This window comes from Solanum dulcamara, chromosome 6, assembly GCF_947179165.1.
Source record: "Solanum dulcamara chromosome 6, daSolDulc1.2, whole genome shotgun sequence".
Classification (NCBI taxonomy): domain Eukaryota; kingdom Viridiplantae; phylum Streptophyta; class Magnoliopsida; order Solanales; family Solanaceae; genus Solanum; species Solanum dulcamara.
In genome coordinates this window covers 36,193,653-36,206,826 of record NC_077242.1, presented here as the reverse complement: position 1 = coordinate 36,206,826, position 13,174 = coordinate 36,193,653, and the positions used below count along the sequence as shown (strand labels likewise).

General features: G+C 39.0%; 1 pseudogene; it reads left to right on the top strand.

The window, feature by feature from the left end:
- The first annotated feature begins 8,169 nt into the window (after positions 1-8,169).
- Positions 8,170-8,291, top strand: LOC129893551 (5S ribosomal RNA; annotated as a pseudogene).
- The last annotated feature ends 4,883 nt before the right edge of the window (positions 8,292-13,174 follow it).

Sequence of the window (13,174 nt, the reverse complement as noted above, 5' to 3'; positions counted from 1 at the left end):
CAGAGGAGCAGAAGATGTTATAGAGGTTTATCAGATAGGCCCTTCCCAAGTTCTCAAGTTCCACAAGCGAGGATGCCCATGAGTTTCTAGTTAGTTTCCAGGAGAGGTTGCATCACCATAGATTGGTGGAGTTCCACGGGGTTGATTACACTAGTTTCCAGCTAGATGGACCAGCAAATTAGTGGTTGAGATCTTATCTTAGCTGCCGACCTGCAGGATCCCCACCGATGTCATGAAGTTAGTTCTCTGAGGCTTTCTTGGACAAGTATGTACCCCTTAATTTAAGGGTTCACAGTGCTAGTATAGGGAGGGATGATGGTCATAGAGTATGAGTCTCAGTTCCACTATCTCTCTAGGTATGCTACCATTATTTTGGCGATAGAAAAGAAGAGGGTACGTCAGTTTGTCATGGGGTCATCTATTACTTTAAGGTTCATTACAGAGCAGATGGTTACATTAGGATTTTCGTTCTTGCAGATAATAGATCATGCCCATACTATTGAAGCTATATGAGGCCTCACTGCCAGTACAGTTTCAATGGACGCCAGTCACATAGTAGGGGTTCTTTTGATAGAGGCCATTGGCAGCAGTATCCACCTAGTAGACCAGTTCAGGAAGCCTTACAACTTACCGATGGTGGGTCAATGGGTTTCAGTGGTTAGAGCGGCAAAACTTTGGGTCAGTCTTCTTGGGGTTAGACTTCTAGCAATTCAAGCCATGGTGGTCATTCGGGTTTAACTAGGATATCACAGAGAAGTTCATTCAGGGGGTTGTTCTATAAGTGTGGTATGATATGTCACTTTTCCAATGAGTGTCCTACTATTATCCATCGTCGATGCCAGAGTCAGTAGGGTCTATAGGGTTAGCAGGTTTGGGCCCCTAGGGCCCCAATTTAGCCATCCAGAGAGAGTGTGTAGGGTGGCAGAGGTGATTCTTAGGGTAATAAGAGTGGCCCCAGGTGGGCTGGGCAGGTGGTAGAGGTGGACGTAGTCACATATATGCTTTTTCGGGTAGGCTATACACGGAGACATTAGATGTCTTCATCATAGGCACAATCTCTGTCTCTCCTCAGACTGTCTATGCTTTATTTGATCTGAGGTCCACTTACTCATATGTGTGTTCGCTATGCTACTCGATGGTATATTTTATATGAGCCATTGCTTGTGCCTATATGTTTGGGTACCCCCATAGGTGATTTTTTAGTAGTGGATCGAGTGTATCGATCATGTGTAGTGACTATCATGGGGTACGATACTAGAGAAGACCTAATTGTTCTAGATATTGTACACTTTGACTTGATTATGGGCATGGATTGGTTGTCTACTCATCATATGGTTTTGGATTTCTTCACCAAGATCGTTACCTTGTGTTTGCCCAGTATTCCCCAAATTGAGTGGGTAGGTACAATTAGTCATTTACTATGTAGTGTGATATATTTCTTTAGATCTCTTTGGTTAGTGGGAAAGGGGTGTCTAGCCAATCTTGCTTATGTTAGTGATACTAGTGTTGACACTCTTTCTATTTATTCTACTCTGGTGGTCTGAGAGTTTCCTGATGCATTTCCCACTGTCTACCTCGTCTTCCTCTTGAGCGTGATATAGATTTTGGAATTGATGTTGAGCTGGGTACACAGCCAATCTCTATTCCACCATATCAAATGGACTTGTTGAGTTGAGGGAGCTTAAGGTGCTGCTCCAGGACCTCCTAAATAAGGGTTTTATCAGGCCAAGTGTGTCTCCCTAGTGTGCTCCTATTCTGTTCATAAAAAAAAAAGATGGTACCTTGCGTATGTGTATTTATTACAGATAGCTGAATAAGGTGACCATCAAGAATAGGTACCCGATGCCGTGGATTGATGACTTATTTGACCAGCTCCAAGGTGCAGCAGTGTTTTCTAAGATAGACTTAAGGTTAGGGTATCACTAGTTGAGGATTAGGGAATTAGATATCCCTAAGACTGCCTTTAGGACTTAATACAGACACTATGAGTTCTTAGTCATGTCTTTCGGGTTGACTAATGTCCCCATAACATTCATGGATTTGATAAACCTTGTGTTCAGGCCCTACTTGGACCCCTTTGTTATTGTATTCATTCACGACATTCTAGTCTAGTCTAGGAGCAGAGAGCAGCATGAGCATCACCTGAGGATAGTACTTCAGACCTTGTGGGATCAGCAATTATATTAACAATTCACTAATTTTGAATTTTGGCTCGAGTATGTGGCATTCCTAGGGCACATGGTGTCCAAAGATGGAATTATGGTAGATCCGACAAAAATAGCAGCAGTTTGTGATTGGGCTAGGACTTTCTTTCCAACCAAGGTTTTTAGTTTTATCGGGTTGGCAGGGTATTATAAATTGTTTGTGAAGGGGTTATCTTCTATTGCAGTGCTTTGACCAGATTGACTCTGATGGATGGTCCTTTCCAGTGGTCTGATGAGTGTAAGGTAAGCTTCCTGAAGCTCAAAGCCTTTTTAACTTCAACTCCTATTCTTACTCTTTCTGTCGAGGAGTAGGGGGTTATCTTCTATTGTAGTGCTTTAACCAGATTGACTCAGATGAATATTCCTTTCCAGTGGTCTAATGAGTGTGAGGTGAGATTCCTGAAGCTCAAAGCCTGTTTGACTTCAACTCCAATTCTTACTCTTTCTATCGAGGAGTACGGGTTTACAGTGTATTGTGATGCTTCAATTGTTGGCTTGGGGTACGTTCTGATACAGTAGGGTAGAGTTATTGCATATGCTTCTAGGAAGCTGAAAGTGCATGAGCGGAACTATCCCACCCATGATTTAGAGTTGGCGGCGGTAGTCGTCGCATAAAATTTTTTGAGGCATTACTTGTATGGAGTCCATTGTGATATCTACACTAACCACTATAGTCTTTAGTACATCTTCAGCCAGAAAGATCTTAATTTGAGATAGCACAGGTGGTTGGAGTTACTGAGGACTACGATATCACTATTCTCTATCACCCGGGCAGGGGAAATGTAGTAGCAAATGCTTTGAACTTGAAGGCGGTGAGTATGGGGAGTTTGGTTTTCTTATCAGTTGAGGAGAGGCCTTTAGCTTAGGACATTCAGTCCTTAACTAACCAAATAGTTCTTCTTAATAATATTGAGCCTGGAAGGGTACATACTTGTGTAGTGGCTAGGTCTTTCTTGATGGAAAAGGTTTGGGCACAACAGTTTGAGGACCCATAACTGAGAATGATTTATGATAAGATACTTTGTGGAGGGGCTAGGAAGACTACCTTAGATCCGGAGGGCATTTTGAGGATTGAGGGTCATATATGTGTTCCTAGACTTGGAGATTTAGTCAAACTCATCCTTGAGGATGCCCATTGTTCCAGATATTCCATTTATCTCGATGTGGAGAAGATGTATTGAGACTATGACAACATTACTGGTGGTATAGGATATAGCTGGACATTGCAGTTTTTATGACTAGGTGCTTGAACTGTCAGCATGTTAAGTTCGAGCATCAGAGGCTAGGTGGTTTCACCCAACGACTACCTATTCAAGAGTAGAAGTAGGAGCATATAGCTATGGATTTTGTAGTTGGTTTATGTTACACCCTATACTTTTGTACCTTGGAACACATTCTTAAGTCTGTTGAAAGGCTCTTAAGTTCCTTGGAAGGATCGTAAGTCTCTTAAGTTTCTTAAGGTTTCTTAAAGCTTCTTAAGACTTCTTAAGAACTATTAAGCTTCTTAAGAGTTACCATGTGATCCGAGTAATCTATAACGCTATCAAATGACTCTAAGGAAAGGAGAATGTGCTACCCATAGTAGAGAAGATTGGAAATAGAGTTATAAGAATCTAGAACAAGTTGGAGACCGAATAATGAGTCATAGGACTCGACATATTTATGTAAGCTACCAACTTGGAAATCTTACATACTTAAGCTACTAGAGTACATACCAAGCTTACGTAGCAAGGATTACATAGGTTCGTAGAGTAAGATGAGATTATAAACCCATGAGGAGGAAAGAGAGTTCCATATGGAAGCATGAGAGAGTGCCACATGGCAGAAGCTGGAGCAAGGGGTGGGCCCCACATGCCACATAGCAGCCTCGGATTGGATGAGGTGATGCATTGGCCCAATGAGGGCTTGACATGTGTCACCACTTAGGGTTTGACATGTGTCACCCCTAAGGTGGCCTATATATATATGTTTTATGATCATTCTTATCCAAACAACCATTCTTTCTAAAAAGTTCTAGAGAAAGAAAGGAAGAGAAGAAATTAGAGGGGTAGAGAGAGAAGTCCACGGATTTGGATAGGAAAAAGGTAAGTTCTCCAATTTCGTTCCATGAATTAATTATCTAGAATATACCATGATGATATGAAGGTATTTTTAATGTAAATTTATGGTTTGGAGCAGCCCCAAAATGTTAACAAACAGCCCCGAAGTTTCAGCTGCGCTAAAGGAAATTCCAAGGCGAGTTGCGGTAAGTTTTGGCGAGTTTTGGGTAAGGTAAAGTTTTCCCTTTAGAACTGGAGTTTATGATTATGTTATGAGGTATGTTACATGTGTTGAATGAGGTTGAAAGTGGAAATTTTTCATAAGGATGCTTGACATTAGAAACAAACTAAATTGAAGTTGTTATAATAGCTAAATCGAAGTCGAGTAGTGTGTTGTGATTGTGATGCTGCATTTGCAGCTGGTTTGGTTGTGTGTTGCAGCGATGGAAAGTTTTCTAAAAAGGGTGTGGGTGCTTCTTTTTTCATCCACATGATTCCCCCCCACCCCCCGTTTGGTATGGTTAAAAATTTTATAAAATAAAGGTTAAAAACTCTAATTTGATATCGTAGTTTTGAGATACTGGTTTGGAGTTGTATTGAGTAATGTTGAAGTGATTTACTTGTATATATGCTTCTAGTTATTTTTTTTGGTATGGTTGTTGACATGGTGTCCGAGTTAAAATCTCAGGGATATTAAAGTTATAGGGGAGATACTGCCCGATTTTTGGTAACTTAGGAACTAGTAATGAACTAGTCGAGGGAAATGGATAAGGAAATGACCTCTATGGAGACTTTGTCGTAGAGTTGTAATTTGAAACTGAAAGTTCATTAACCATAGTATTAATTTCATGTTAAATAGGTTCAAGAGACAACGAGGTGAACGTATTAGGAGTAATCCGTAAGATGTATGTAAAGCTAACCGTTCCTTCTTTTGGCATTCTTTGTCATAAGTATGTAAAGCTAACCCTTGTTTCTATTGGCATGTTTTGACATAAGTATATAAAGCTAATCTTCCTTTTTGGCATGGTTTTTATGAAACAAGTATATGACTTTTATATGATTCCAAGGAAGTTCCTATTGGTAAAGCCACTAGGATGGCCAACTTCTTGATTTTCCAAAGGATATTTTATCGTGCCTAGATACGTGTATATGATTCCAAAAGTTCTATTTTGATATAACTCATAGTGACATTTAAAAGGTACTTGATATGACTCTTGTCTTCATTTTTGAATAATAGCTCATTTTGTTAACTCTATCAAGTCTCAAACATGATTTAAAGTGCATTTAGTTTCTCACTAATCCACTCGTGGATGCCTCAATGCTTCCTTCACTGAGCCTGGGTCAAGTTTTGTTATCGTGCATACTTCTCTGCATCGTTCGTCGTGCCCCAATGTGAGGGGTTGGTAAGCCCTGTACATGGGTTTGAATTGTGGAGTTATGATATGCCATGTACACATATGATATGATATGATCTGATATTACCATATGATATGATATGATCTGATATTACCATATGATATGATATGATCTATTATGGAGATATTCCCTACTCTGGAGTTATGATGTGCTGTAGCTCCAGTGATGGGGCGATGACCACGATTTGTTCATCGAGTCCCATAATGGGGCCGGATATGGCATATATTTTTATGCATACATTATCTGTGGTTATGAAAAGCATTTTGATATTCTAGATATTTTGCCCATTTTTGCACCTTCTGTTCTGGTAATGGCTTTACCTATTACAGTCCATGCTTTACATACTCGGTACATTATCCATACTGACTCCCTTTCTTCGAGGGATGCATTACATGCTCGCAGGTACAGACGCTCGGTTTGCTAATTCGCTATCTTAGGACATCCACCCTGTTGGTTGGCAGTGCTCTATTGTCTAGAGCCCAATTTTGGTAATAACTTTTCTATTGTACATTTGTACATGTTGGTTAAGGGTACGACATGGCCCTGTCCCATCATATAACTAGGCTATCATTTTGTAAAGGTTTGTAGACGTGTGATGTGGGTTATGTATGTATATTTTGGGCTTTGTGTTCTGTGATGGCCTTAACGGACCTCTGGTGCTATATTTGTTCTAATGCGCTCTTTAGTGACCCCTTTTGGATTTCTACTTTTGTTTATTTTGCTCACACGCTAAGTGGGGATAAGGGTACGTATGAGTGCCTAACTCGGGCACCAATCACGGCCTACGGAGTTGGATCGTGACAAAAGTGATATCAGAGAGGTTTGGTTCTCAGAATGTCTATAGACCATATCTAGTAGAGTCCTATTTATCGGTGTGTGGTGCACCAAATCTATAAACAGGAGGCTACAGGATATTTAGGATGTTATCTTTCTTTCTTGTCTTAGATCGTGTAATAGAGCCAAGCCATAGGAAATAAAATTCTTTTTTTTCTAATCTTTGATTTCAGCTGAAGAACGACATCGACAGAAGAAAGCGATGGTATGATATTAGAAGCTACACAGTATACAAGTAAGTAATGGTGCGAAAGAGGCATGCTGGATAAGGTAAGAAGATTGAAACATAAATGAAATTCAAAGTTGAAAATTGAAAGGAAAAGTAGACAGGAAAGTGTAATGGGTGTAGTTCAACTTGGACATACGAGGTAAGTCAATCATTTTATACTGTTGTTGATATTGGGGGATCTGTGTGGCTGTGATATGAATATATATATATTGGCCTTGTGAGACATTGTTGGTATTTCTTGAGTGCTGGTTTGGGATAGTAAGAAATATAGAGGAAACGTTGCTGAAATATTTTTTGGAAATAAAAAGAGAATGAGATATAAGGTTATAGTATATCTTGAAAGATTGTATCCACGGTAACGATGAGATCCGACTAAACTAGGAGTATATCTGACTTTGGAAAATGAGTTATTGCGGTATGGGTGGTAATTAGAAGGTCAATACTGATATGGTGAGAAGAATGGTGATGGATATGAATGTCTTAAGATATCCTTCGAGGTATTAAGGATGAGAATGACGAAGAAGGATATGGGGTTAAGTACTCTTGCTACACTAGGTGGAATTAACCCAGAGTAAGAGTTTTGAATAAAAGTTAAGAAATATTACCCTCCGGGATTGACCATGAGCAGAATATCATGTGAATATAATGAGGATCATCATGGAAGTACGTAGATCCTAGTAAAGAAGTAACTAAAGAATGTAATTGTGAGTAAGATTAGGAGTTAGCATCGGGTACACGATAAGGATGAAAGCTCATGAAGCAAAAAGGGGTATTGTGTATATGTACCTTCACTTTAGAAAATAGTGGGATCCCTCGAGGATAGGGAATAGAAATTGCAAAACAACTGAGGAATTGTAAAAATATCAAAGGAACAAGTGGCATTCACTGGGATTAAGATAGTGTTATTGCATAGCTAGAAACACGTGTCATCAGAGTATAGGTGCCCCCGAATGGAGAATCGGACACAATTATAAGCACTAGGGACACACTGATTAGGATGAATAAAATGTGGCTTCGGCTAAACTACTATATTAGTTATATGACTCGAGTACCAGTACTTGGACTAGAGTGTGTACTATTTATCAAGAATTCTAAGCACCCATGATTGTACTAAGATTTCGTTTAGGGGCAACCTAAAGTATAGATGATCTAACAGAAGGAGTAGGCATGGTGCAGTATGACAAATGTGTTGGAACAGAATCATATGCGTACGGATAGTGGAAAATAAATAGAGAATGACATGGTTACACCATAAAAGGAGGGAAGCGGACAATAGAAATACAAGTGTAAGAGAAAATCAACTGTCGCTATCATATGTACATAGGAACGCTTAAACTTCAAATGAGATTCTATAAGGGTTGGATAGATCTTGAGGCCAGCAATAAACAGATAGAAGCCGCGGTTTCTGAGACCGTGTGAGGAACCATTGGTGGAGACCTTAAGGGATGGATGCTATCATACTAGCACTAACGCACTGGATCCCATCAGAACTTTGAAGTTAAGCGTGCTTGGACAAGAGTAGTACCAGGATGGGTGACCCCTTGGGAAGTGAAAATGAAAATGAAACACAAGTATCCATACCTATTCCCTACGTCTACAAGTAATCCTAACCTTTGGAATTTTGATATTGAGTGCTCGATGGAAGTATATGTTATTGCAGTAGAACAGAAAAACTCTCCATATGGTCTGTATAATATCTTGAGGAAGGTTTTGGTACACATTCGAGGACGAATGTTCTAAAGGGGGAAGGATGTTACACCCCATACTTTTGTACCTTGGAACGCATTCTTAAGTCTCTTGAAAGGCTCTTAAATTCCATGGAAGGATCGTAAGCCTCTTAAGTTTCTTAAGGTTTCTTAAAGCTTCTTAAAGCTTCTTAAGACTTCTTAAGAACTATTAAGCTTCTTAAGAGTTACCATGTGATCCGGGTAATCTATAACTCTATCAAACGACTTTAAGGAAAGGAGAATGCGATACCCCATAGTAGAGAAGATTGGAAATAGAGTTATAAGAATCCAGAATAAGTTGGAGACCGAATAATGAGTCGTAGGACTCAACGTATTTATGTAAGATACCAACTTGGAAATCTTACATACTTAAGCTACTGGAGTACATACCAAGCTTACGTAGCAAGGATTACATAGGTTCGTAAAGTAAGATAAGATTACGAACCCACGAGGGGGAAAAGAGAGTGCCATGTGTCACCATGAAAGAGTGCCACATGGCAGCATGAGAGAGTGCCATATGTAAGACGCTGGAGCAAGGGGTGGTCCCCACATTCCATATGGCATCCCCGAATTGGAGGAGGTGATGCATTGGCCCAATGAGGGCTTGACATGTGTCACCACTTAGGGCTTGACATGTGTCACCACTTAGGGATTGACATGTGTCACCACTTAGGGATTGACACATGTCACCCCTAAGGTGGCCTATATATATGTGTTTTATGATGATTCTTATCCAAACAACCATTCTTTCTACAAAGTTCTAGAGAAAGAATGGAAGAGAAGAAACTAGAGAGGTAGAGAGAGAAGGCCACAGATTTAGAGAGAAAAAAGGTAAGTTCTCCGATTTCATTCCGTGAATTAATTATCTAGGGTATACCATCATGTTATGAAGGTAATTTTAATGTAAATTTATGGTTTGGAGCAATAGGTTAAAGTAAGTTCTATTAGCTATCACTATTCAGTTGTAATTACTACTTCCTAAAAATAAACTTGAATAAAGTAAAATGGGGGGTTTTATTGTTTAATTTAATAATCACTTAATTATGCTTTAGCAAAGTAACTAAAAATTATACTGTGAACAATATGAGAATTTAGCTAGGATTGTGTTCCCCACGACATGTAACTTAATAGACAATTTGTAATCATGAAATCATTCAATATATTACATGCAAAATCTAGCGAGTTAGGTAACATCTAATTCACCTTTCAGTCCTACTTAGATGTATCTCATTTATCTCCTCTCAGTCTCAGAATGTACGCTTTACTAAAACTTGTTCTAGATCTCAGAGTACTATCACCTCCCGGTTTTAAGTAACTTAGATGAAGTTTATCTATTTTTTCAAAGTCAGACTCTTCGAATTACTGTTGTGATATTATTTTCCTCATAACTACCTCCCTCCCGGCAAGAAATGAATACGGGAAAGTTCTCAGTGCGTGCACTCACTAAAAAAGACGTATAACTGAAGAAATTACAATATATGCAAAAACAAATCACGAATATCAATCCTACTTCTTTCCTATTTAATAAGTCATCACGGTTCCTACAACCCTAGTTATGGGCTTAGCTACTCATATTTATAAATAAAAGAACAAGAATTTGTGTAGAATTCAAAAATCAATACCTATACGAATAAAGAAGTAAACCTTAAGACGAACCACAAATCAAGAATAAAAGCTGAAATGATATTTCAAGAATCAATATCCAAAAGTAGTAGAGTGTACCTTCAATATGATCACAATATAATCAAAAAACCAATGAAATGAGGAACCCTAAAAATAAAATAAATTTGAGTATTTATAGAAGTAAAAAACCAAATCCTAAACCAACTAGGAAAACTTAAGTCGACACTTTTCACATTGGGTCATTATGGACCATACTGAAGTTAACGATCCGTGGTCATTCTTCTGTGGTATTTAACTTGGCCTCTTTACCTGTGTAAACTTTGATCTCTTCACGGGCACTCATCATACCCCGTGGTGCTGAATACGGTCCATAACAGAGTCCGTGGTGATATCCTTTGCTAATTCTCTAACTTCTTCCCTCAGCTTTACGATCAGATAATATGGTCCGTAGTGGACTCTAAGGCTCGTGAAGGGTTCTGTGAAGTTACTCTTGGCAAAAATTCTAGCAAAAACATCTTCACAAGGTTGGCATTACGAAACCCACCATGGCCCTATAAGGCACTATGATCCATGGTGGGTTCCATAGAGTAACAATTCATCAAATCCTTCAGCACAGCTTCCTTCCGTTATCATCACTATGCCAACTACCATGGCTCAGCCAAGGCACTGCGGTCTGTGGTGAGGCTCGTATTCCTCAGTCCTCAGCCAAACAGTACTCAGACCTACAAAATAATCAAAACTCATGTGTGACTTAGATTTCCTGCCATATAAACAAAACGCACATCATATCTACAAAAATATGCTTGTAACACACACTAATTCACTACTTTGAGTGTTGAAAATATCGTAAATACGCGACACATCAATACCCTCAACATACATCCATTGTTTGTCCTCAAGCAATGACACAAAACAAAATAACACGACACGCAAATACAAATGCCTATAGGATAGATATATAGGAGCAAATCTCATCAACCATGACTCATTCTCAACTGTGCAATATACTGCCAGTCCAATTAACTCACAAGGATCGAGTTACAATATAACACTACTCACAGTCAACCAAACAAATGCAACTAACAATGTACTAAGCAATATAGCAACTCAACAATATAATCATAATTCACTCACAATAAAGAAGTCTCTCACACAGTGTATAAAGGATAAATAAAGACTGGAACAAAACTACTCGCATTCTCAAAAGTCATTCAAACAATGCAAAAGTAAAGACCATATGTTTGCCCTTATTTTCAATACTTCAACTCTTGAATAACCTTTTTAGGATCACAATAGGACTTTTTAGGCTTGTAACATAGGCTCGGGCTTAGATAGGGTACATTTAGGATAAAAATGACTAGTTTACCCTTTCAAATGCTACTTTTGACTTAGCTACTTGTTTTCAACCCCCCAAACTCTTGTTGCTCCCTTATTTCCTCATTCTTTCTTCTCGAGAGTGGTTTTTGCCTTTATTCAATCTTATTTTTCTTCTTTTATAACTCATTTTTGCATTTATTTTCTTTTTCATGTGTGGCCACAACCCATACTCTTCTTTTCTTCTCATTCCACCATTCTTTTCATACTCTAATTGTGTTGTTTTTCCTTATAGTAGCCACTCAACTTAGGCTATTGTCTTGAGATGAAGTGCATAATCTCCTAGGATGGACCAGGGCCAACATAAAGATTCACAAGCTGATTCTCCTTATAGTAGCCACCCTAAGCTTAGGATTTTAGCCTAAGTTGATGCACACATTGTCCATGAAGGGACCAAGACCAAAATTTGGATTCATAGACAAAAAGGGAAGGTGAATTTTGGTTAATGAAAGAAAAAGTTTATTCAAGCTCAAACCTTTGGTTTAAAGGGTACAATTTTATTTGGTAGGTTAAATTTAAGGTAAGTGGCTCATTATCAACAAAGGCCTATGATCATGTCCTAATCAAGGTATTCAATCATTTCAGTAAGACAAACTAGGCAAGTTCTAGCTTACAGATGCATTGTTTGAACTAAGTAGTTAAGCTCACACACACATGGCACATATATTATACTATTCAGTACTAATCAAACCAGTCACGTTCTAGCTAGCATTATCGACAAGTCAATATGTACAATGTCCTATAAAGATCCTAACAAGTCAGTTTTTACAAGCCAGATCAATCACATATTATTTCATAAAAAATTTAGTTGGGAGTCATTGAAGTTTAATTCAACTCCTTTTTTTCACAAGCTATTATATACTTCTATAGACTCTTGAATTTACATAACAATAATCCTAGACATGCCAGTTCTACTAGATATATGCTTGAGAGAAAAGAAACATGGCAACAAAAACTCTAAGCACCAGGATGCCCCACCCCCTATCAAAAAAGAGTGCATTGTTCTCAATTACACGTCAAAGGACTCAATAATAACTACAAGGGAAGTAATCATACCTCCGATGCCCTAGGCATCACTCAGTGGTTGTGTAGGGACACTAATGTTGGCCGGTGTACTTAATGATGTAGGCTCCCCTGAAGGGACATCGCCCATAGTAGGAAGTGTGCTCGGGAGCACCTCACTTATTGTCCCAGTTGGAGTGGGGATCAAATCAGTATTAGAGAGAGTGACTCTAGTAGTTGACACTCTATCTCTCACAGCCTCAATTTGCTGCATATCGAGCTCCTTCCTCGAAATTCTTTTTGGGAAGTATGCCTATCTCTCTTATCAACTTTCCTCTCTGCTCTTCTTGCCTTTCCTGCCTCATCTAGGGAATCATGTCTCTATTACCATTTCTTTCCCTTTCCCTTTTTATCAAACTCGGGTGCTGAAATGGATCCCCATACTCCATCTAGCTGCATAAGTATGGGTGGTGCCGACAACAACTATAGCAAGGTATCTGTAGCACCAACAAGAACAGTAAAGAATGACTTTTTTTCCAATTTACACAAAGCCTCTCATAAGGTAGCCAATTGTGCCCATAAGGAAGCAGTCTCCTTATTACCTAGACAATGACTCTGAGTAGTAATTAGGCCTCAAGTCCATCAATGCGACCCTAAATTAGTGTCACCTCCTACCGGAGCTCAATGCGAATCTGAGTAACCTCTTCCTGTATCTATGTCTTGATC